General features: G+C 38.4%; 1 long non-coding RNA gene across 4 annotated transcripts in view; it reads left to right on the top strand.

Annotated features, from left to right (window-relative positions):
• Positions 1-22,465, top strand: part of LOC141923607 (uncharacterized) — a 183,888-nt gene that overhangs the window by 89,022 nt on the left and 72,401 nt on the right. The window contains exon 5 of one of the 4 annotated variants that reach the window (XR_012623340.1): positions 4,444-4,635. The exons of the other annotated variants lie outside the window; for them this stretch is intronic. This is a non-coding gene — a long non-coding RNA (uncharacterized LOC141923607). Of the gene's footprint in view, positions 1-4,443; positions 4,636-22,465 lie in introns of those variants that run through there. 4 annotated transcript variants of the gene reach the window in all.

Here is a 22,465-nt window from a genome sequence, read left to right as displayed (position 1 = left end):
GTTTGTTCTCAGAATTAAAAAACTATTAATCAAAATTATCTTCTGCAATAATAAAAGGAGCCATCATCTGGCTAAAAATAAACACTGGAAACAAAACATAAAAACTGCAAGCTTTAATTAGAAACACAGAACATTGAACATGTCTGATTCAAACCATTGGCTTGGGTTCCTGCCTTGAAAACAGCATAGAAAATCTTGGCTAAATGTTGGATTTGTTCTGGGCAGGCATCAGGAGCACCTAGGCTCTTCAGCGCTGCTCAGCCCCCAGCCTGGGGCAGCCTGGGGAGCCCTTTACCCAGTTCCCCTTGCCCACACATAGGAGGGCAAAGCTGCTTACTTTGGTCAATCCACCGACACTGCACTGAGCTTCCCATCTCCTCCATCAACTAGAAGAGCAGACTAGATTTGCCTAGTCTTGAGCTGGGTATTTTAGATGCTTTTGAAGTGAGGAGAGTGGCTCTCCTCCTTTCTTCAGCCAGTTTTTTATGTGGTCAGTGAGATCAAGTGAGGCAAAAAGCTACTATAGTTAGTAGGAAGCTACTGTCCTTTTTAATGAGAATTGAAGGATTTTTGATTCTCTTATCAGTTGTTGCAGGGCAATCTCTAAAATAATCCTGTCATGACAGAGTTCAGAACCTCCTGGTCTAGGGGGTAAAACTTAATAAATATTTTCCTCTGACTTTACCTTGCTGAAGATCAGACCAGATGAGATATCTTTCTAAGATATCTGATATTTCTATATATTTCATTGCACTAGAGTATAAGTCATAGAGAAAGGCTGCTTCCAAGATGGGAATTTTCTGGGGCTGGGGCTGCCTTGTACTTCTTTGTTTATGTAGTGACAAACACAATGAGATACTGATCACTGAACAGAGGGGCTACTAAAGCACTACTGTAATACAAATAAATAATAGTTGAAAAACTATCCTTTTCTTAGCATATTTTTTTCCCTTTATCATGGGCATCTAGTTACATTGCAATAGAAATACAGGCAGTAAAATATGTCAATTTAAAATGATAAAATTCTGTAGTAGAAATTTTTTTCTAAGTTCTTGAGGTGTCTCGAGAATGAATTTGATTTTTTTTTTTCATGATGGCCTTGATCTGCCAAGCATTTTAGAGGCAGCACTCTCATGCTTAGTTGTTGTCGTGATTGGAATCTAAATCAGTTCTTTGAAGTATCTTGCATCTCGTATACATACATACAAGTATAGCACATGGAATTGATAAGTGTGCACCTTTTATGTAACCTTTGCAAACACTAATCTTTTCATACAATGCCATTGAACTGGTAAAGAGGGATACAGTTATCTTTCAAAGTACTTATGAACAATTGTGTGTTACAAACTTTTATGTAGCCACATAATGGTTGACATCTGCTGACACTCAAACTATTATGTTATGAAATTCTATTTTAAATTCATTTGTGACTCCTTTTCACCTTTCCGATTAACTCTTGTATCTGTCAGGTACGTTTCGTACTGCAACATGGTGGTCTAGAAAAGAAAGGTTTTAAAATAAACATAGGGCCCAGCTATTTGCTGGTGACCTAGTACAGCACTGCTGAAACCTAAGGCTGCTGCAAGGCAGCGTGTGAACAAAAATATTTTGAGATATTGGCAGATAGATGGTTCTGGCAGTGGCTGTGGTAGTCTGGGTTAGCCAAGGCTGTGTGCCAGCCATGGTCCCTGGACACAAAGGTCTGCTCTTACTTCCCCCAAAGTGAGCTCAGGTTCTGTAAGCATGCACACAGACTACATACATGTGTAAGGACAAAGGACAAATCTATCCTCCTGCTCTCTGAAATCAGTGAGAAAAACTCCAATTAATCTAAAAGGCAGTAAAAATTGTTCTGTGGTTTCAAAGAAAAATAAAATAGGAAATAATATCCAAAACTGAGCTAAAAAAACACATGAAGAGACAGAACTGAACGCATTAAGAGGACTTTGAGGACTAGAAAGTCAGAAAGGAATTGGTTCTAAAGCAGAAATAGAAAATACGAATAAGGATGAATGTGGAAAATGGTATAAATCTGTAGGAATAACTAACATGAAATAGGAATTTTAAAAAGGAGCACATAAAAAGTATCAAGAAAAGCTAAATAAATAAATTAAAAAAAGATGATAAAGGAAATTTTGATGAAAGGATAAGAAAACAGACCAAAATAAAGATCAGGCTAAGGAAGATACATGTGATATCTGTATTCAAATCAGCAGAGACCAGTAAAATTAATCTCAAAGTATTGAAAGGTCTGGCAAAAGCAATCCGTGAAGGATCAGGGATTATCCTGAGAATTTATGGGGAAGAGAAACTGGAAAAGGGCAAAAGCATCATCCATCTTACTGGCTGCTCAGCTTGAATTTGCCTCCTAGAAAATATGGGAACATATTATTAAATAACCAATACATATGACAGAACTGGTCTTTTAAGAGTTAGACCAAAGCTCCATTGAGCTCTGTGTCTTTTCCCCTGCAATGGCTGATAATGAGTACCTCAGGAAGAGAATAAAAATAGAGAATATATACAATAATAGTTCTCCAGTATACTCTTCCAATCTTCAGCAGTTTGTGACTCAGGTATTCCTTTGTGTTTAGTATCCCTCAGTGGATTTACCTCTCATTATAGTGTCTGGTTTCCTCTTGGATGCCTGTAGGCTTTTAGTGTGCACACAATCCTGCAGCAAGGAGTTCCACATCTGAAGTACAGGTTCTGTCAGGAGCCATATAAGATAAGGGGAAAAAGCAAACTAAAATGCTTTGCATGCGTTGGTAAGAAAAGAATGTCAGAAAGCCAGTCCTGTTTTCTTTGATGACAGAACTGTTTCAGTGATTGAGGAAAAAGTAGCTGAGATGGTAATATGGTGATTTTAGGAACTGCTGGATGTTGTCCATGTGACTTTTCCATAAACAGTAAGGAAATATACTGTGTATACACAGAGCTGAAAAAATAACTATACATTGCTTGCTAACAAAATAAGGAGGCAGTTCTGATAGGAAGGCTACTGGGTCTATATGACATTTTTATTAAGATGAATGAAGCTACACATATTGGAGGATTGAATAGCACTCTTGCAAATGTTGCTTGTGACATGAAGGGAGAAGGAACTGCAAGTGTCAGTGGGTGTGCTGGTATCAAAAGAAAAAATGTGAAAAATAGTTTCATAAAGCTCCAATGGAAATGAAGCTCTGAGTAAGGACTTGGGGACAGAATTTCCAAGATATTGGAAATAATCTTAATTCTCAGATCAGTTTCTGATGCAGCAACCTGCTTACCTCAGAAAAGAACATGTAATTGTATGATTAAAACCATTCAGCTGGTTCATAACAGTGTAACTACACTGTTATCAGTGGAATAAGGCCAAAGTCCACTATCAGTTAAAAAGATCTTGTGCCTGTGTTTGTTTTGTTTTGCAAAAGAAAAAATGAGGACCATAAGAGAAACTTTAAGAAAAGGAATTCTGTGATAAGATTGTTGGGTGAAATATTTTAAAGAGTATCTTGGGATATGGGAAGTTCTGAAATACAGTGGATGCAAAACCAACGGTCAGTTTTGTGAGTGTTAAGATGTTAATTATACATTAAATAAGTGAATACATCTGTGTAATAAAGCTGAATGCCAAGTTATTCCAGAAACCATTTGGGCTGAAAGTTCAGGGTGCTTGTTGGCCAGTGAGCAGCAATACAAAACCTCACTCCCTTCCCCTCTCAACATTCAAGTTGGATCCTGCAGGACAGACCTACAAAGGTATTTAGGTCCCCCATTCTTTTTTTAGGAACCTGAAGTTAAGATGCTTAAATAAGGATTGGGAGCCTGAAAGTCTTTGTATATCTTGGCTTGTATATGCAGCATTTTCTATAGGCTTGTGCACAAATCACAACCATGAAGGAACACCTGGGGAGGGAGAAAGGGGAACTGATCTCAGAGCTTCATATGTTTTTTATTACTAGGTAACTCTTTCCATGCAGTGTATGTGCACAGAATGGTTGTCGTACTTGGAGTCTGGCTTCCAGCTTACATCACAGAGCTGGGAATAAACAGCCAAAAGTTCAGTACTATTTAGTAAAACCCAGACCAAGCTACATGATCTTCAGGCATAGAAAATACATCTTTTGCACTGCTGTGGAGTACTTTATGAGCTGTTAGTAGATATGGCACGACTTGCATTCCAATTTCCCATGGCTACAGTGTGTCGCCAGAAGTATCTTTGTTACTCTTGAATATGTTCTGTGTTGGTGGATGGGGTGCAGGACAAGGATGAAACGTCAAGAAATTAATCTGAAATGATGTTCTGGATTTCTTCCACATTGTGGGATCCAGCCCATGCTACAGGTGGTGGTCCTATAAAACAGTTGTTTTTCACAAATCATTCTGCCTGATCATTAATTTAATGAACCAGAAGGCTATTTCCCTGTAGTATTTTTTTTTTTTTTTTTTTTTTTTAAGAAAAGGACCCTCCAGACCTATATGTCTGCTCTCCACAGTCTGCAAAGTGTTGCACCTCACTTGTCAATGTATATGTGAAGGCACAGAGAAGTCATTGGGCATTTTGGAGCTGCAAGCTGAAAAGGGATATGAGATCTGTAAGAAGCATGAAGAAACTAAGCCATTTCTCATGGAAAGTTAAGACTCTTCACTTTAAATTACTGAAAGTGCAAAGTTATCTCATTTTTAAAGCTTTATTAAACAAGCTAGAAAAAACCATCAGCAGTAATTGATGTTGTCTACAGAGATCACCTGTTGGACAGATGATGTCTCATTCATGAAACAGACACAATTTCACAGGTTAGCATTTTCAAACAAGGTTCTAAAGTGAGGGCTCCAGGCAAGACTTGCTAAAACACAATTAGTCCCTTTTTTGTGAAAGATTTAGAGGTTCCAACATTTATTTTCATCTGAACTCAGAGCAAAAATGACGCTGTCCCATTTTTATTTTTCTGAGAAAATGATTTAGAGAAAAGGTGCTATCCAAGAAGGCTCATCAGTCAAATAGTTATATCTTGGATGTAGGAGGTCTGGGTAAGTACCTTCCTGGTCCACTGAATTACTGAACAAGTCTTTCTCACAGTCTCTCCTCTGCAGCCATTAGTGTTCATGTAAACAATTCAGTGTTGATTGAAGAAGGGAAAAAAAAAAGGAGATACATTCAATCTAGATACACCTAAGAAGCATGAGAACCGATTTGAGCCCTTGTTCAAACCATTCAGACTACTAGGTCCTGGATACTGCAGGGCAACTGTTCTTTCCCCTCTCTTCAAATTGCACCCTGGCTCTGGGATGGTTTAAAATTCAAAACAGCGTATTGCTGTGGGTCACACTGCACAGAATTTGCTGCATTTATCAGCAATCTGAAATTATCAGATTCAGTGCTCCTCTAAAGGACTCTCTAGCAAAGCACATTTCAACTGATGTTCTCCAGCAGTGCAGACTGTGTGCGTGCTAACAGTCCTCACTGCCTGTTCTCACTGGCAGTGAGTTAGAACAACTTTTGACCCCAGGCCTGCTGGAAGGCATGAGTTAAATGATCATTTTTGATTCCTGCTTTCCCTACAAACAAGGTCTAACCAATAGCTTATAAATTCAGATAGTTCATCAGGGAGTAGATACTTGGAAAGAAGAAATAATAGATGAGATGGGATATAGAGGAACTTATGTACAGCAAGCTAGACAAAACTGTGTTCACTCCTGACTGCCTTTGTGTTGTAAGGTCACCATTTCAGTGGAGAGAAACAGTACTGGAACTTAGACTAAGAGCATGGGGGCATGGCTGCAAACTAAAGTTTGGAAGGGGTGGACAAAACATTGAGGAAGGAGAGGAATTATTTGAGGACCTATGAGAAAGAACACTGTAAGTAAGCTAAGGAAATGAAAGACAATTTAAAAAAAAAAATAATTGGCTGACTATGAGTATAAGCTGGCTACTTAAGAAGCTCGGGTTCCCCTCCACTTGTGCCAGGTATAGACTATCTCCTCTGGTGCAGGGAATAAGTCTAAGACGTCACACAACAAGAGCCCAGTGTAGCTTGGAGAAGTTGGAAGACTTACCTACAACATATTTTTACTTACTTAAGACTGGATTAAAATCAGTTAGTTATTCAGCCCCTCTCTGCAAGGTAGTTTAATCCTCAGGGAGAGATTATAAAATCTCAGGGAGAGATAAAAAGCCAAGACTACCCTAAAAGAAGACTGTCCTCTCCTTTCCCTTCTGTCACCATCCCATCCATCCCCATTCCTCTGCAAGTGCAAGCCTTTGTGCAGCTAGTCAGTGAAGGTGATTGGGAAATGAATCAGTTTAAAAATAAACCTTCTGCTGGGTTAGTTTTAGCCTGGATTGGTTTCCTGATCTGGTTCATAATGCAGCCAACATGGCTAATGGTGTCTGTATCTCGCTCTACAGTTGTAGTCTCTGCCTTCTGTGATTTGCATTAGACTTGCAGCTGCTGCACGTGCGCGCCGTAGGACTCTTAGACCTCGCTAAGGAACACTGTGCTATGGAAAGAGAGGGCTGGGTCTTCCATGTGGGGAAATATTATTATATTCAACTGGAAATATTTTACTGGAAATGTGTCTATTGCCTTCGTTCAGACTAAGCTTGCAAAAAATAACCCAGTGACTAAAACATGCATGTCATAAAAATATATGTGCTAATTTCAAACTTTTCTGTGATTTCATGACTATTATAAATCTGCTTATTCTCATATAGCATTGCCTTTTAGCAAGCTTTATAATTCTGTTCTGAAACTATCATGAAGCATCCATTCTGTCCTGAAGAATGCCACTTCTGATATGGGCCTTTCTAACCCTAGGAGGAGAGGGTTGAAATCAAGGACCATAATTTTTACTGCATCTAAAGAAGCATATTATGCTCATCTCATTAACACTCAGCTGCCTACTTTTTCAGTTCTGCTGTCAGTCTAGCTACAGAGCTGTGCTACCTCAAATTTAATTGTACCCTAATCCTACAATTCTATCCATCTCCTCACCACCTGCTAAGTCCCTGCTTACACTCTCCCCCTTTTCTTTTGACAGAATATCTTAGCAAGTTCTTCCTTTGATCTTTCTCTCTCCTTCTTTCTTTCTTTCTTTCTTTCTTTCTTTCTTTCTTTCTTTCTTTCTTTCTTTCTTTCTTTCTTTCTTTCTTTCTTTCTTTCTTTCTTTCTTTCTTTCTTTCTTTCTTTCTTTCTTTCTTTCTTTCTTTCTTTCTTTCTTTCTTTCTTTCTTTCTTTCTTTCTTTTCTTTCCTTCCTTCCTTCCTTCCTTCCTTCCTTCCTTCCTTCCTTCCTTCCTTCCTTCCTTCCTTCCTTCCTTCCTTCCTTCCTTCCTTCCTTCCTTCCTTCCTTCCTTCCTTCCTTCCTTCCTTCCTTCCTTCCTTCCTTCCGTTTTGTTTTGTTTTTTAACACGTGACATCACCTTCCTCTTCCTGTTAGCTTGGGGCCCTTTCCCTGTTCTACAGCTTTCTCCTTCTCCCTGGTCACAGACACAGACATGTTTCATGTGTTCTTTTCAATTCCTTTATTTCTGCTTGCCTCCTCTTACCCTTTCTCTTCTTAGCTCTTCATCTGTGTGCCCATTCTCCTCCCCTCCCTTATTCCTCTCCTTAACCTCTTGATCTCCTCTGGTTTGTTGTTTTCACTGTTTCTAGTTTGTTCTGCTTGTTATACCATATGTTAAGTCTCTCACATCATAAATAAAACAGTTTTGACTCCTTCTTGCAACTCTAGCTACTGGCCCATCTGCAGTCGCTCTTTCATCTCTAAGCTTTCTGAATGTGATGTTTACACTTTTTCTTCCTAGAGCTCTTCCAATCTGGCTTCCCTCCTCTGCCCTTAGATGAAACCATTCTTTCCACAGCATCTAATGGCATCTGCTTTGCCAGATCTCAGACTCACTGCTATAACCATAACTTCTCTTGGCCTCTCTGCTTCTGCTCTCCTTGAAATCTCTCTGGGATTACTTAGGTCTGTCTTTCCTCGGCTGCTTCTCTAATAATTTCTTTTACACATCCTCTGGAGAATCTTCCAGCTCTTGGTAAGGAAACTGAAGACTTCTAACTTTGTGTAATTGTACTTACAACCAAAAATTCCCTTGTCATATCTTTGCTGAAGATTTGCAGATCTACCAATATTTTTCTCTCCTGTCTCCTTTTGTCCTAAATAAACTTTTAGTCTGACACCTTTGTGAATGACTTACTAACCATTCAAACTTAGTTTGGCGGAATCACAGATTTTTCCACCACAGACCTTCTTACTATGTTCTTATCAATAACTGTGGACTTCAGCATGGTTGAAGTCTCTAATCTGATTATCATTTAGATCCTCACATCCAAGCCATGTCTACATTTAACATAGCATCTCTAACACATAGTGCTTCCTAGCCATGCAGGTTGCTGAAACTATTATCATAGAAGTATAGAATCACAGAATGGTTTGGGTTGAAATGGACCTTTAAAGGTCATCTAGTCCAAGCCCCCTGCAATAAGCAGGGACATCTTCAAATAGATCAGGTTACTCGGAGCCCTGTCCAACCTGACCTTGAATGGGATGGGGAATCTACCACCTCTCTGGACAACCTGTTCCAGTGTTTCACCACCCTCATTATAAAAATTCTTTTCCTTACATCTAGTCTGAATCTCCCTCTTTTAGTTTAAAACCATTACCCCTTGTCCTATTGCTACAGGCCCTACTAAAAAGTCTGTCTCTTCCTCAGACTCTGGTTCTTTCCTGACACTTAAATTATGCAGTATCCTTTTCCCAGTCCCTTAAAGACATTCTTGCTCCCCTAATGTTCATTCAGGAAACAGCAGCAAGACAATATCCCTACTTCTTAGTTTAAGGATATTTCATGTATCTCTGCCTTGATACCCTTCTGCTGCATATCTGTAAATCCATCTCATTGCTTTGCTTCAAGACTCCCTTTCCTTTGGGAAGGACTGTTAGGAAGCTTAAAGTGATGATATTAAAGTCTCAGGTTTTCCACCTCCTCCTTTTTATTTTATTCCATTGCTTACCGTAGACAAGGAGTGTAAATTTTCTCAGATCCTTTCACCTTTTTTATTACATCTGTATTCACTAAATTCTGATTAGAACTAGAACACCTATGAGAAACAGAAACAATAACAAAGCAGTCATCATTGCGCAGTAGTTAATTTTGATGATTCTGAGACTGCGTGAAGATCTTTGTGTATGTATATGTATGTGGCTGGCAACATGAGACTGGAAAGGTAAATATTCCATACCTTTCTACCTGAAACTTTTAAAAGTGAGAAATTTAATGAATGACAGGATGGACATTTTCATATAACTGCTGTCAATGTCTGGATTTTATTTTTCTCAAAATGGAATACCTGATGCTATATGCATTTGTGTTTGTACGTGTGTGTATATATAGAGATATATATATGTGGATATATATAGCTTACTGGATATTCTACTTGGCTCGTAGTATGTGTTGAACTTTTGATGTACTCTGTGAAAGGTGGAAAAATACTTAAAGTAGTTAAAGTGGTTTTGACTGATTGGTGAGTAGTTCTTAGTAAAAGGAGATAGTCTTGTATTCTGCCAAGTGGAGTTATCCTTTGTGTGGGGCAAGCATTTTGAACTGTCTTTTTTTTTCACTTGGTGTGTGGTCATCTTGAAATGCTTTAGGAATGTCTCGTTTTCTTCTTGTAAAGCAGATTTGTTTTTCTTTCCTTCTTTCTTTCTTTCTTATTTTTCGTTTTGGTGGATAGTTCATTTTCCTGGTACAGAGCTGTTGTCTTGTGGATTGTAAGTTTTTAAAAGTATTATGTGTTTGAGCAGGAAAGGGACAAATCCTCAGCTGTTATGAATTGGCAAGACTATTTTAAATATGAGGCTTATTTGAAGCTGTTTGCCATGATACTTAGTATTTCATATAAATTAAAAGCTGAGAGTAATTTATTTAAATTCTTAAATAATATTTGGAGAATAATTAATTTTTTGCAATTCCACTAATTTTCACAAATTCCCACCAGAAATAAATGCAGTTCCAGTTCCACTTATGATCAAAGTATACCTTAAAGGAAGCTTTTCAGAATGTGACATATATTATACTGCACACACAAAAATGCACACAAATCCATTGTACCAGCTTTCTGCAGATGAATATTCTGTTTTAAAGTATGGATGTCTGCTCTGAACTTGAGGGTGGGACCTTAGCTACAGAATGGTCATGCCAAATTGCCAGATTTGAATGCCATTTCTTGTTTCTGTTTATGTTTCGTTTGTTTTGCCATCAGATCTAAGAGCACTGTGTTACATGTTGCACACAGACTGGGACGAATTGGAAGGCTCTTTCCTCACATGCTAAATGAATAACTATGGAGTTCATTGTTGCAAGATATAATTCATCAGTGTTTTAATTTTCAAAAGCAGAAGCTAAATCTGTCACTGCTGGAAAATACTGCAGTTCTGAAAGTCCTGTTCAAAGTGGAAGAAACATAGAAAAGGTCTATTAGGTTGATTAGAGTACTGGAGAGCCTACTCAATGGGAAGAATGATATTGGTATGTTTATCTTAGTAAGATAGAGGCTGAGGGAGGGAGCTAACACCTCTCTGTCAGTGCTTATGGGAAGAAGGTATTTTAGGCTATTTCAACACAAGGAAAAATGAGTATATGCCAGTCATGACAATATTTCAGCTGAGATCTAGAAGAAGGTGCTAGTGATCAGAATTTTCAGAAGTCAGTAGTAGAAAGCAAAAGATCACAACCCATATCCAAAACCTATTTAGTTTCATGATGGAACCTGTTACAGTCCTGGAAAAGATGGTACGTCCATCTTGCTTCTGCAGCAGTCATGGGGATTTGCTGTTCCAAAATGCCTCTTCCCATCCTCCATCCTTATAATAACTTATGACATGTGAAGCAGTAGATTCTTGATCTATAGTTTTAAATAAATATTTCACAGTATTTATATCCTCTTTACTTTATTAGATATAAGGTGGTTTTAGATGGCAGTCTAGTAAACCTTCCAGTGTTGGAGGCTGATGGCCAGGTCAATGACCATGCAGAACAATGGTGGCAACCTCAGACACAGTTAGGAGAGTTATTACTAAAAATTGAATCTCTACATGAGTCTAAGAAATAAGTGCAAACTGACTCTAAAAATTAAAGGACAACTCTTTGAATACCACTGCAAATACCACTGGCAAGAGACATGTCTCCAAGCTGTCTTCAGACTCCAGAGTAAATAAATAAAATATTTTGGAGAGAAGAGGGCTGTATATGTTGGCAGCATTGCTTGACTTTGTGTGTAAAACCAAGCACGATTCGAACTTCCACTAGGTAAAGACACCAACACAAGAAACTCATTTAAACTGGTCAAATTCTAACAAACATTTTCTGTGAAATTTTGGTAAGCTGGAGTTTGCCAGAAGTTTTTCCAGGAATTAACAACCTCCAAAGACTGCAAACACTTTTTCTTCTGAACATCTCTGGCCAGAATCTTTCTCCAAAACTCATAAAGCAAGAACTTGAGAAAACCTGCCTGAAAAGCAGTCTGCTTTGTAAAAATATAGTAAGAACTTGCCAATCTTTGAAGCCAGGGAGAACCTAAATAAAGACAGTGAAGATTTTGCCCTCACTCTGCTTCCCAAATACTATGGGAGAAAATTAAAAAGTTTTAAACATACTACTGGGGGACTTGACATTTTTCTATTCTCCCTCTTCTATTTCCAACCTCCTGATTTCTCTACAGGAAAGTTATATAAAATGGCTTATCTCAGCTCATCTCTATTTAAACATACTCCTTTGGGCCTCTCTCCCTACTCCCTCTCCCCACTCTTAGTCCTTGGTAATCAAATCTTGGCTTATACACATTCCAACCCACCCCCAAAAAGCAAACAAATAAAACACCCACATTCAGAATGAGATCACATTACTCAGTGATCTCAGTTCTAGTGTTACCTTACACTTTCAGCTGGTCAATTATCTCTTTGGAGCAGTTTGAAATGTTCTGTTGGCCCATTGACTCAGTGGTATGATATTTGCTCACTTCTAGCAAGCCTAATGGACAAATGGCACTGAGCATGTATTCTTGGAAGAGATGCACTTGCCAAGATCTCTGGCAAGAATCAGTTCTGTACAAAAGTTAGAGTCAAAAGTTGGTTGTTGTTTTTTTCTTTTTTTCTTTTTTTTTTAACATGAGAAGAAATAAACATTATTTTTAACTCAAAAGAGATTTTAACTTTAGACACTGCCCATGCACATCTCCAATGAGGCCAAGGGCCGTGAGAAATGTGTTGACATTTGGTTGCATAATTTTAAATTGAATGAGATTTACATATATTTTTAATAAAAACAAAGCAAGAAGCATGCATTCTTGGAGAAGATTCATTTGCCAAAAGTTCAAAAATTTGGCGAGCACAACTACATTAAATCTGCAGTCAAAATTTTTAAGAGGCAATTATGTAAGATAAGATGGTCGTTTGCACCTATGCAGTCATTCACAGTCTCTTGACTTTGTAGGCCCTAAAGCTTTACCATCATCCCACAGCACTTGACCTTTGGGTTGCTTTGATCATACTTACTTTCAGAAGGCTTACTGAAGAGTGGTTAATTCTGCGGTGCATGAAATTTGCACAATACTTCTTTTTTCTTAATGGAACACATTTTTACTATTTTGCAAGCCATCCACAAGTTATTACTTCACGTTTGGTTTTAAAATACAGTTTGGAAAATCAAAACAAGTCTTGATTACAAATTAATCATGCAGTGAAATAAATTAAAATACAAAATAAAATAAAGTAGCTTCTCAAGGGAAATGTTTAATCAGTTTCAAGTGTTCTTAAGAGAAATGAGAAATGATGTAGCACCTTTTACAGAAAATATTAAATAAGTTAACGTTTTTGTAGACTGTAGCTGTATAAATAGCTTTAGCTAATTTAAACCAGCTTTCAAAGTAGTACAGCAAGATAGGGTTTGGCATAGCATAGTTAAATAGAAAGAAGGTTCTGTTTTTTCTTTATTTCCTTCTTTGCCTGTCATACCTATAGTTTATAGCTAACTCTGCTATATCATCAAATCATGTATGATAGAAGTCTTGACCTGTTGGTTGCTAACAAGTCTTTCATATTGCTCAAGGCCACAGGAAAATCAGAGGTAAAACTTAACAATTAGAGCCACCTGACAAAAAGATAAACTGCATTACTTCACTATATTTGTCTTGTTACTGTTGTCCCTGTCCTGCCTTCAGACTGGAACTGCAGTTTGTCCTTAGAAGAGTTTCCCAATTCAAGTCAGCATACAGGTGTACCATCCACTTCAGAATATGTTCTATGCTGCGTTAATCTTAATCTCAGGCCTAAGTGCTGTCCTGATTAGGAAAGAACAAAGTTCATGAACCAGAGCTCTGTATGTAGAGATCTTCATATCATCCAGACTCTTGATCCTGCAGTTACAATGCACTCAGGCATAACCTTGCCCTCAGCTAGATCCATTGACTTTGTTGCAGCTAACAGGCACCTTAGTCTATCTGTCCGTGTGTTACTGAACCCTGTGCCCAGTTTATAGATTCTCTTGGACAAATACAGCCCTCTTTGTAACTCATTTGTACTACATCAAGCACAATGTGACTTTGATCCCGTTGAAGCACAATTATAAAATTAATAATAGTAATAACAGTAGCAACAACAATAAAGATATGCCTGATGTATTCATTGCAATGGTCAGACATGGGATGCTTCATTTTCTGCCAAAGTCAAGCAACATGTATTTCAATCTTTTTCACCCTCAAGTATTTCTTCCATTATTAGTCTAAGAACTATGTACTTTATCTCTGCAGTCATGTAGCAATTGCTCCAAGCTTCTATCCTGGAGCTGACAATCTACAGTCTAACCCGTAGGATGTACAACACTCAAGGACATTTCTGAAGCACAAAGCTGTAAGGTCACTTCACTTGAGAGTTACATCCCTCATGGTCTGAGTCCTGCACCAAAACCCACTTCAAGGATAAGAAACAAATACCAGTTCCAAAATAAAACTGTCCAAATTCTCAGGAAGCCTGATATTCCTTTGGCTGACCATCACTCTTCTATTCTATAGCAGATGACAAATCAAAGCTTGCCCTTGCCTTGTCTTTATCATGAACAGAGCTACATAATCTCAAATCAAGTTCTTTTTCTATATTCCTTCATTTCCCTGACCAATTTCTGAAAGCTATTCCCAAAAAGTTTCACTAATTTCCGATTAATTAAAGACTGATGAATACCAGCTACTGAAATTTAAAGACTATGTATATGTATATATGATGAGTCTCTTTAACCAAGTAATAAGCGATAGGACAAGAGATAATGGCCTCAAGTTGCACCCGGGAAGGTTTAGACTAGATATTAGGAAACATTTCTTTACAGAACAGGTTGTTAGGCATTGGAATGGGTTGCCCAGGGCAGTGGTGGAGTCCCCATCCCTGGAGGTGTTTAAGAGTCGGGTCGACATAGCGCTGAGGGATATGGTGTAGTTGGGAACTGTTAATGTTGGATTGATGGTTGGACTGGATGATCTTCAAGGTCTTTTCCAACCTAGACAATTCTGTGATTCTGTGATTCTGTTCTGTGTATAATAGACTTGAATGTGTTCTATGTGTTTCGACGCTATCTTGTCTGTGACTGATCTATGTTGAATACCTGGGTAGTAAATACTGTAGTTAAAACATCTCTCACTTCCTTTTCTTCAGTGCGTATTGTTTAAATACATAGTTTCTATCATTTAATCCTGATGAAGTTCTTTCATTCAAGTGCCTCTGTGGTAAATATTTACAAAAACCCCCAAACCCTGTCAAAAACAGGACCTTGAAATTGCAGCTAAAAGTTGTTACAGGTGCCAGCAAATATATTCTAAATGAAATTAAGAATGTGGCATGCCCTCAGACAGAATTAATTCTAAGACCAATTCAACCAATTGAACCAATGGATTTTCCTTAAAACAACCTTGTACCAGGGATCTGAATTATCTGTGGGACTCATGAGAGTTTGATCAGCAGCTGTGCTGGGGAGCTTAGCCCCAGAACACATCAGAATGGCCACATATTTCATCGCCTTTTTGATCAAAGGAAAACATTCACTTATTTGACGTAGCTTTCCCACAATAATTGCATGCTACAGAAAAGCAAACCAAAGCATCTGATGCCTTAACTAAATAGGCACAATCAAAGGACAGAACAAACAATCCAACATGCCATTCCACCTCAAATCCTTTTGCTTTCCTCCTTCGCTCTTTTACTCCTCCAAAATGCCTTGGAACATAACCACTATTACATACTAAAATAATTCAAGGAAATTTTCACCAAATGAGGAATAAATTATGATGACCTGTAGTGAGAATGCCTATCTTATTTCATTCTGTGTGGTGACACGCACTATGACCAAACATGCCAAACAGTTACCTTTCAGAATTGTAAACTCAAACAAAATTGATGTCTACATCTCTCTTTGACTATCTACGCTGTCTTTGACTGTTTCCCTTATCTTTGAATTTATCTGAGTTATTGCAGCTTGTTCAGTCTTGGGTCTCATCTGGAATTCTTGTAGAGCTGCTTTACATAGGATTTATGTAGCCACATACATAGTATTCTAGGATTTAATGGCCAGTTGACTATTGTGCTACATCTCCCAAGGAGTCTCTGAAGAGTTAAGTGCTCTGGCATTGTACGTAGCGCAGAGGAAAGGCTAGCTGTGGATTCCAGCATTGCTTTTTATTATGTTGCAGCTGTACTGCACTCAATTCTACTTGGACAAATTCCTGAACAAGAATCTATTTCCCTCACTTCACTTTTGGAATATGTACTGTTTTGGTTTTTGGCTCAGCTTTGAAGCAATGTTCTTTTTGTCAGTATTGAAGGAATGAAGGGTATATTTAAAGAATAAACTGTTGGGATGTGTTTGGTGATTTTGATTTAGGATGTAGGAATAAGGTTCTCAAGGGATGGAAAATTTGAATCCTAAAAATAATGACCATCTAAAGTTTGGTGGAGGTATTATTATTGTATTGACTCATATGGACCTCACTTGATTCACATCTCTATTTAGGAACAGGGCATTTGTTTACAGTGCAACAATATTTATAGCAGCTACAAGGTATAAGTGCTTTCTTCCAGTGGTTATTTAAATAACATTTATAAAATTTAAATATAGCACGATATATTAGCTCTCATACCTAGAAAACACATTAGCCAGAGTTTAGCTTAACACAGTTCTTAAACACTGTTGCAAAGTCACTTGGTCACTTGTGTGATTTCTAGGTGGGTGCAAAACCTGAATAAATTACATTTTGTGTATGTGTAGGTCACTTTAGTCTACCCTTAGGCTATTCTCAAAAGACGATTCTTGACTATCATTTCCTCTCTGAGGCCTTAATAGAGCTAAGCCTCGAGATATACAAGATACGCTGTTTCTCCATTGAACATTCATAGTTTGCTTATACCATCCAAACCCCATAGTATACTTAGAACTGTATTAGCTCTACTGTCCCAGGAGTCACTCTACAGCAGGGTCAGGATTTGGATCTAAATATTTTCTTTGTAAAAATAGCAACGTGGAGAGAAATCAGCAACCCAATGCGATTATAGGCTAATGTTACCACTTTGTACATTGCCTACAGGCATTTACACATATTTAATGGTTTGCTTCCCTGCTGTGTAATCCATAAAGCAGAACAAAATTTTTCGAAGAGGTTGGCCTGCACTTTATTTATACAATGGCTTGTAACTATGGAGTTTGGAAGTAGAAATTTTGACAAAATAGCAAAAGAAAGTTGCCCCCTAAAACAGAAAAATCAAAGGAAACAAAGCTCATTCTCCTACAGGGTGAAGTAGGGACCAATCTTGCCTGTAATGGGAACATAAGTTATTTTGGATTTCTTTTGGAATGGTCAACTTTCAGAATTAAATCATCTTTTGGTTGATGACAGTAACTAAACAGGTGAAGCCCTTAGCAGAAGGTGAGAATCTCTGCAATTGGGGAAAAGAAATCAGGCTTTTCTTGAGTCTCAACACATCTGTGCATAAGAACAAGTAGACATTGACCAGTGACTTTCACTGGTGTGTGTTCAAAAAGTAAACTTTGGGCAGCCACCTAATATTAGGTCAAGCAAAAAGTCACTTCACACAGCCTGGTCCTTTGCATTGTAACACCTGTACAAATTATGATGTGCTCCCTACAGTGAGCCAAGCAATGTCAAGACCTTACCCACATTTTGGTCTGCAAGCACACTTGCATGGTTTCAGAAATCCCTTTTCTTCCCTTTCTCTTATTAAACCATTAATTTGAATTCTTTTCACTTAATTATGTCATTGCTTTTCCAGGAAAACAGAACATTTTATCTCTTACTAAATCAGGAGAATAAGAATTTGTTACTGTATCCCTAATCTGACCAGTGCTGCTAAATTGGTCAATTTATGTACCTTTTTGCTCTCTTAAGCACAGTTTCTCTACAGAAACAAGACTTTTTATAGAAAAAGAGCATAAAGTAAATGGTTCATTCCACTTTCCCACTTGATAAGATTTTAGATTAAGTATATTTAAAATACTCTTTTTATTGCCCTGTAATATATTTTAGACAAACACATTTATTTTTGTAGTGATCAAAGAGATATGGATATGTTTGTCATCTGTTAGAGATCAAGAGACAATACAAGGAAGAGAAGGCTCCCCAATGCATTTCGCATGGAGGCGTTTCTGCCCAATTATGTATTCTCGGCTAGTTTACAGATAAGGGGCCCTGGTCTGGCAACGGTGACATATTCATACACTCAGCTTCATGACCACAAACAGTAAGATGAACTTCACAAGGCCTGCTCTTCAGGTGACAAGTTAACCATACATTTTGAAAAGCATTCGACACAGTTCCCCATAGAATTCTCATAGAAAAACTGGCTGCTCATGGCCTGGATGAGCATACAGTCTGCTGGATCAAGCACTGGCTGGATGGACAGTCCCAGAGAGTGGTGGTCAATGGAGCTAAATCCAGCTGGCAGCCGGTCACAAGTGGTGTTCCTCAGGGCTTGGTGTTGGGACCATTTCTGTTTAACATCTTTATTGATGATCTTGATAAGGACGTAGAGTGTATCATCAGTAAGTTCACAGATGACACCAAGTTAAGCAGGAATGTCGATCTGCATGAGCATAGGGAGGTTCTACAGAGAGGCTTGGATAGATTGGATCAGTGGGCCAACGATAATGGGATGAACTTCAACAAGGCCAAGTGCCAGGTCCTGCACTTGGGCCACAACAACCCCATGCATTGCTACAGGCTTGGGGAGGTGTGGCTGGAGAGCTGTGTGGAAGAAAAGGATCTGGGGGTTCTAATTGACAAGCAGCTGAACATGAGCCAGCAGTGTGTCCAGGTGGCCAAGAAAGCCAACGGCATCCTGGCTTGTATTAGAAATAGTGTGACCAGCAGAAGTAGGGAGGTGATAGTCCCCCTGTACTCTGCACTGGTGAGGCCACACCTTGAGTATTGTGTCCAGTTTTGGGCACCTCAATATGAGAGAGATATCGAGGTGCTGGAGCGAGTGCAGAGGAGGGCAACGAAGCTGGTGAAGGGCCTGGAGAATAAATCCTATGAGGAGCGATTGAAGGAGCTGGGACTGTTCAGTTTGAGGAAGAGAAGGCTGAGGGGAGACCTCATCGCTCTCTACACCTACCTGAAAGGACATTGTAGAGAGGTTGGTGCTGGTCTCTTCTCACAGGTAATTAGAGATAGAACAAGAGGGAATGGCTTTAAACTGCAACAGGGGAGGTTCAGACTGGACATTAGGAAAAAATTTTTCACAGAAAGAGTGGTCAGACAGTGGAATAGGCTGCCCAGGGAGGTGGTGGAATCACCATCCCTGGATGTGTTTAAGGGTCATTTAGATGAGATGTTGGGGGATATGGTGTAGGGGAGAACTTTGTAGAGTAGGGCTGATGGTTGGACTCGATGATCCCAAGGGTCTTTTCCAACCTGAATGATTCTGCGATTCTGTGATTTTAGACCTTGAAGTCCTGAAAACTTTGCTGAGACTTGTCTGAGTGTCCTGACGCATGAATCAAACCTAAAGTTCAGCAAAAGTTTTGCCACCTGTGACACACCTGTGGATGACACAGACAGCAAAGAGTGGAATATATGCACTGGGAGTATGGCATGAGAAAGCCCGATGGATGCTGAACCTCATCCTATGAAAGGGTGAAAGAACAGTGTTTATGCAGACTTGAAGAGCAAGAAGACTCTGAATTACTAATATTTAGTCAGGAGGATGAAGTGACCTACCAAAGTGTAGGATGGTACTTTCTGAAATTATTTTCCCTTCCTGTATGAGGATAGGAACTAAGGACTCAGTTAAGACTTCGAGCAGCACTTTGATCACTTGGTCTGCTTTTGGGTAACCCTTCTACTTGTTTGTCTTTATTCAGGGTTTCTGGTAGCTCCATAGCTGTAACACAAAGAAAGATTGATGTTGGAGAAGTAAACTATTTGATTTACTGTTTATGCCATGATGTTGGCACAAGAGCATTTTAAAAATCACAGCATACACATTGGGTCCCAGGGCTGTAGGCATGTTTTTGAATTTAAAGGGGTGTTCATTGCACAAGATATAATACATGCCCCAAGCTGCTTAAGAGTTGGAAAAAATAGAATATTTTGCATGTGGATAAGGACCCAAATTCACAGTATGAGATAGTTATCATATATAATATTTCAGAGGGACCAAAATATCTACTCACATACTTATTTGCAGAGCTTGGTTATGAAATATAAACCATCTTCAATACCTTTTTTGTGTTGCAGTGTGTGCATGTTTTTTATGAATTTCTAACCTATTTTTTCATACAGAAAAGAGGAAGTTTAAAAAAAAGGACAGGGAAGTTTATCTTTTTGTTTATTTCAGAAAATATATGTCCTTAAAAGCAGATTTATATTGGCCCCATTATTCAAAACATCTAAGAAACCTTAAAGGCTTTGAGAAATTCTGTTTAGAAGCTGCCAATAAAATGAGTTTCATAACTAATAATATATCAGTTTTGATAGCAATAAAGTTGTTGAAGATACTGCCAATCATTCATTCTGCTCCAGTCCAAATGCAGATCCTTATAGGGATGACATCTCACTACACTGACATCTGGAACATAGCAACAAAATGCTGCTGGCTCAGAGAAACAGGAGCAACATGCAATATTCATTGCCAAATGTCACTTAGCAACATAACGTGTACAGTGGAGGAAAACTCACATCAGCCATACCCTACCCCTCCAAACAAACAAAAGCTCCTTGTAAGACATATTTTGAAATTAAGGCAAATGATGGCATTATGCTACCTAGGAAAATTTTCTGTTAAAAATATAAAGAAGGGAAAGTGAACAAAAAAGAAGTTCTGGTTCATTCCACCAGAGGACAAATACAAGGCACTGTTAGCCTTTGCATAATAATGCCAGCAGCCCTCCCTTGGGAGCAAGGTGTCATGAATTATAGGTGCAGCTTCAAAAACTCTTCTGACATGTTACTGAACTGTTGTTTCACTTAAGTTACTTACATAATTTCAGGTCTATCCATCAGGCAAGTAAAGCTTTTCGGCTCTCTGTTTTTTACTTAGGTGCCTATCTGCCACCCTTTTCTCCTGTGAAGTGCTTAAACATTAATGTACTCTCTGCAAGTGTAAAAAGCCTTAAGTTCTGAATGGACCACTGCATCTGTATGGCAAAGTACAGAACAGAAATCTTTGGAGGAAATTCTTTAGTTTCTGAAAGTAACATAGTTGCGTCAACATGCTTCTCAGCCTAAGCAGATTCACTATGTTGATTTGGCTTTGGACCTGAAAGAGACGGAAACAAAGAGAAAAGGGTATAAAACACAAACCAAACTTACCCAAGGTAGATATGCTAAACTATACTTTAATGCATTGCCTACCAGTTTTATTTTATCTGTATCTCTTCTATCTTGCCTTGGGGTTATGCATCTTTGCAGGAACTATAAGACAAGTAAGAAGTTGGTTTGCAGAAGGACAACATCAGGTACATGTGAAAGGTTAACCATTAAACTGGCAACAGTTACAAATGGAGTTCTACTGACAAAAGTTCAGGGGTTTATTTTGCTTATTTGGGGATTTATCTTGTTTAAAGGTGGCAGTTTGATTTCTCCATTTGGACAAATATTAGGTTTATGCTAAAAAAGAATCCAAATTATCCAAAGTTGAGGCATCACCAATACGTCATGATATCACATTAAAGAATAAGAGGACCTTGAGGACCTCCAGAGATGGGATGAAACTGAATAACCTAAAGAAACAGTAATAATAACATCTGGTAGCAACTAGGAGCTTAGCAGTTAGAAATGTTGTTGAAAGACCTAGTAATATTTGTCCAGTACAAAAGGATTACGTGCCACCAATGCAAAACAATTAATAAAAAGACAAATGTACAGTGGTGCACTGGGAATTTGCAAAAAAGTTAGAGAAGTATCAAAGTCATTGACAAAACATCTGTGAAAATCTTAGTTTGAGTGCCATGTTCAGTTCTAGAGAACTTTGTTCAAGAAAGAGGAACAATGAAGAAAAGGATTATTAGGGGTAACTGAAGAAATAAACCCCGTAGTTTATAGGAGAGGTTGCTTTCTTGTGAATACAGTGGGTAAACACAAGGGTGCAAAAAGAAACAATTTAAAAATTATCTTGGAACAAGAAAAAAAAAAGTTAAAAAAAAAAGCATTATAAACTTAGATTTGAAATTACAAAAGAATTGTCTCAGTACCAGAGGAACGAAGTTCTGCAACAGTATAATTATGACAAAAAGCTTAGTTGGTGGTAAGGTGAAGTGTGATCTCTTTCTGAAATGTGAACTTTGATAAGGGCTTTCCTTTTGGTTATAGTGTTTGAAACTCTTGCAGTTGCCTCACTTACATCACTAAACTTCCTGGACGGAGAAGTTTGTTTCTCCCTGTTTTGGTAGAGATAGGATGCCAGATACTCACAACAGCAAATTATACAATAGCTTTCCTAATTATGAAAGTTGTTAATTTTGGCAATGACAACAGAGAAATTTGTTCATTACAGTTGGGCAAGCATCCACATTTCCTGTATTATGACAATTCTCAAATTATTGTTTTGTTGTTGTCAACATGAATCAGGTCAAAAAGTGGAAACAAAGACTGGATGCTATCATAGAATTATAGAATGGTTTGGGTTAGAAGGGACCTTAAAGATCATGTAGTTCCAACCCCCCTGCCATGGGCAGGGACATCTTCCACTAGACCAGGTTCCTCAAAGCCCTGTTCAACCTGGCCTTGAACACTGCCAGGGAGGGGGCAGCCACAACTTTTCTGGGCAACCTGTTCCAGTGTCTCATCACCCTCACAATGAAGAATTTCTTCTTTGTATCTAAATCTACCCTCTTTCAGTTTAAAACCATTACCCCTCATCCTATCACTACCTGATAAAAAGTCCCTCCCCATCTTTCCTGTAGATCCCCTTTAAGTACTGGAAGGC

This window comes from Strix aluco, chromosome 4 (genome assembly GCF_031877795.1).
Source record: "Strix aluco isolate bStrAlu1 chromosome 4, bStrAlu1.hap1, whole genome shotgun sequence".
In the NCBI taxonomy this organism is placed as follows: domain Eukaryota; kingdom Metazoa; phylum Chordata; class Aves; order Strigiformes; family Strigidae; genus Strix; species Strix aluco.
Note: the sequence above shows the minus strand (reverse complement) of the source record. Positions and strands in the feature narration are given on the sequence as shown.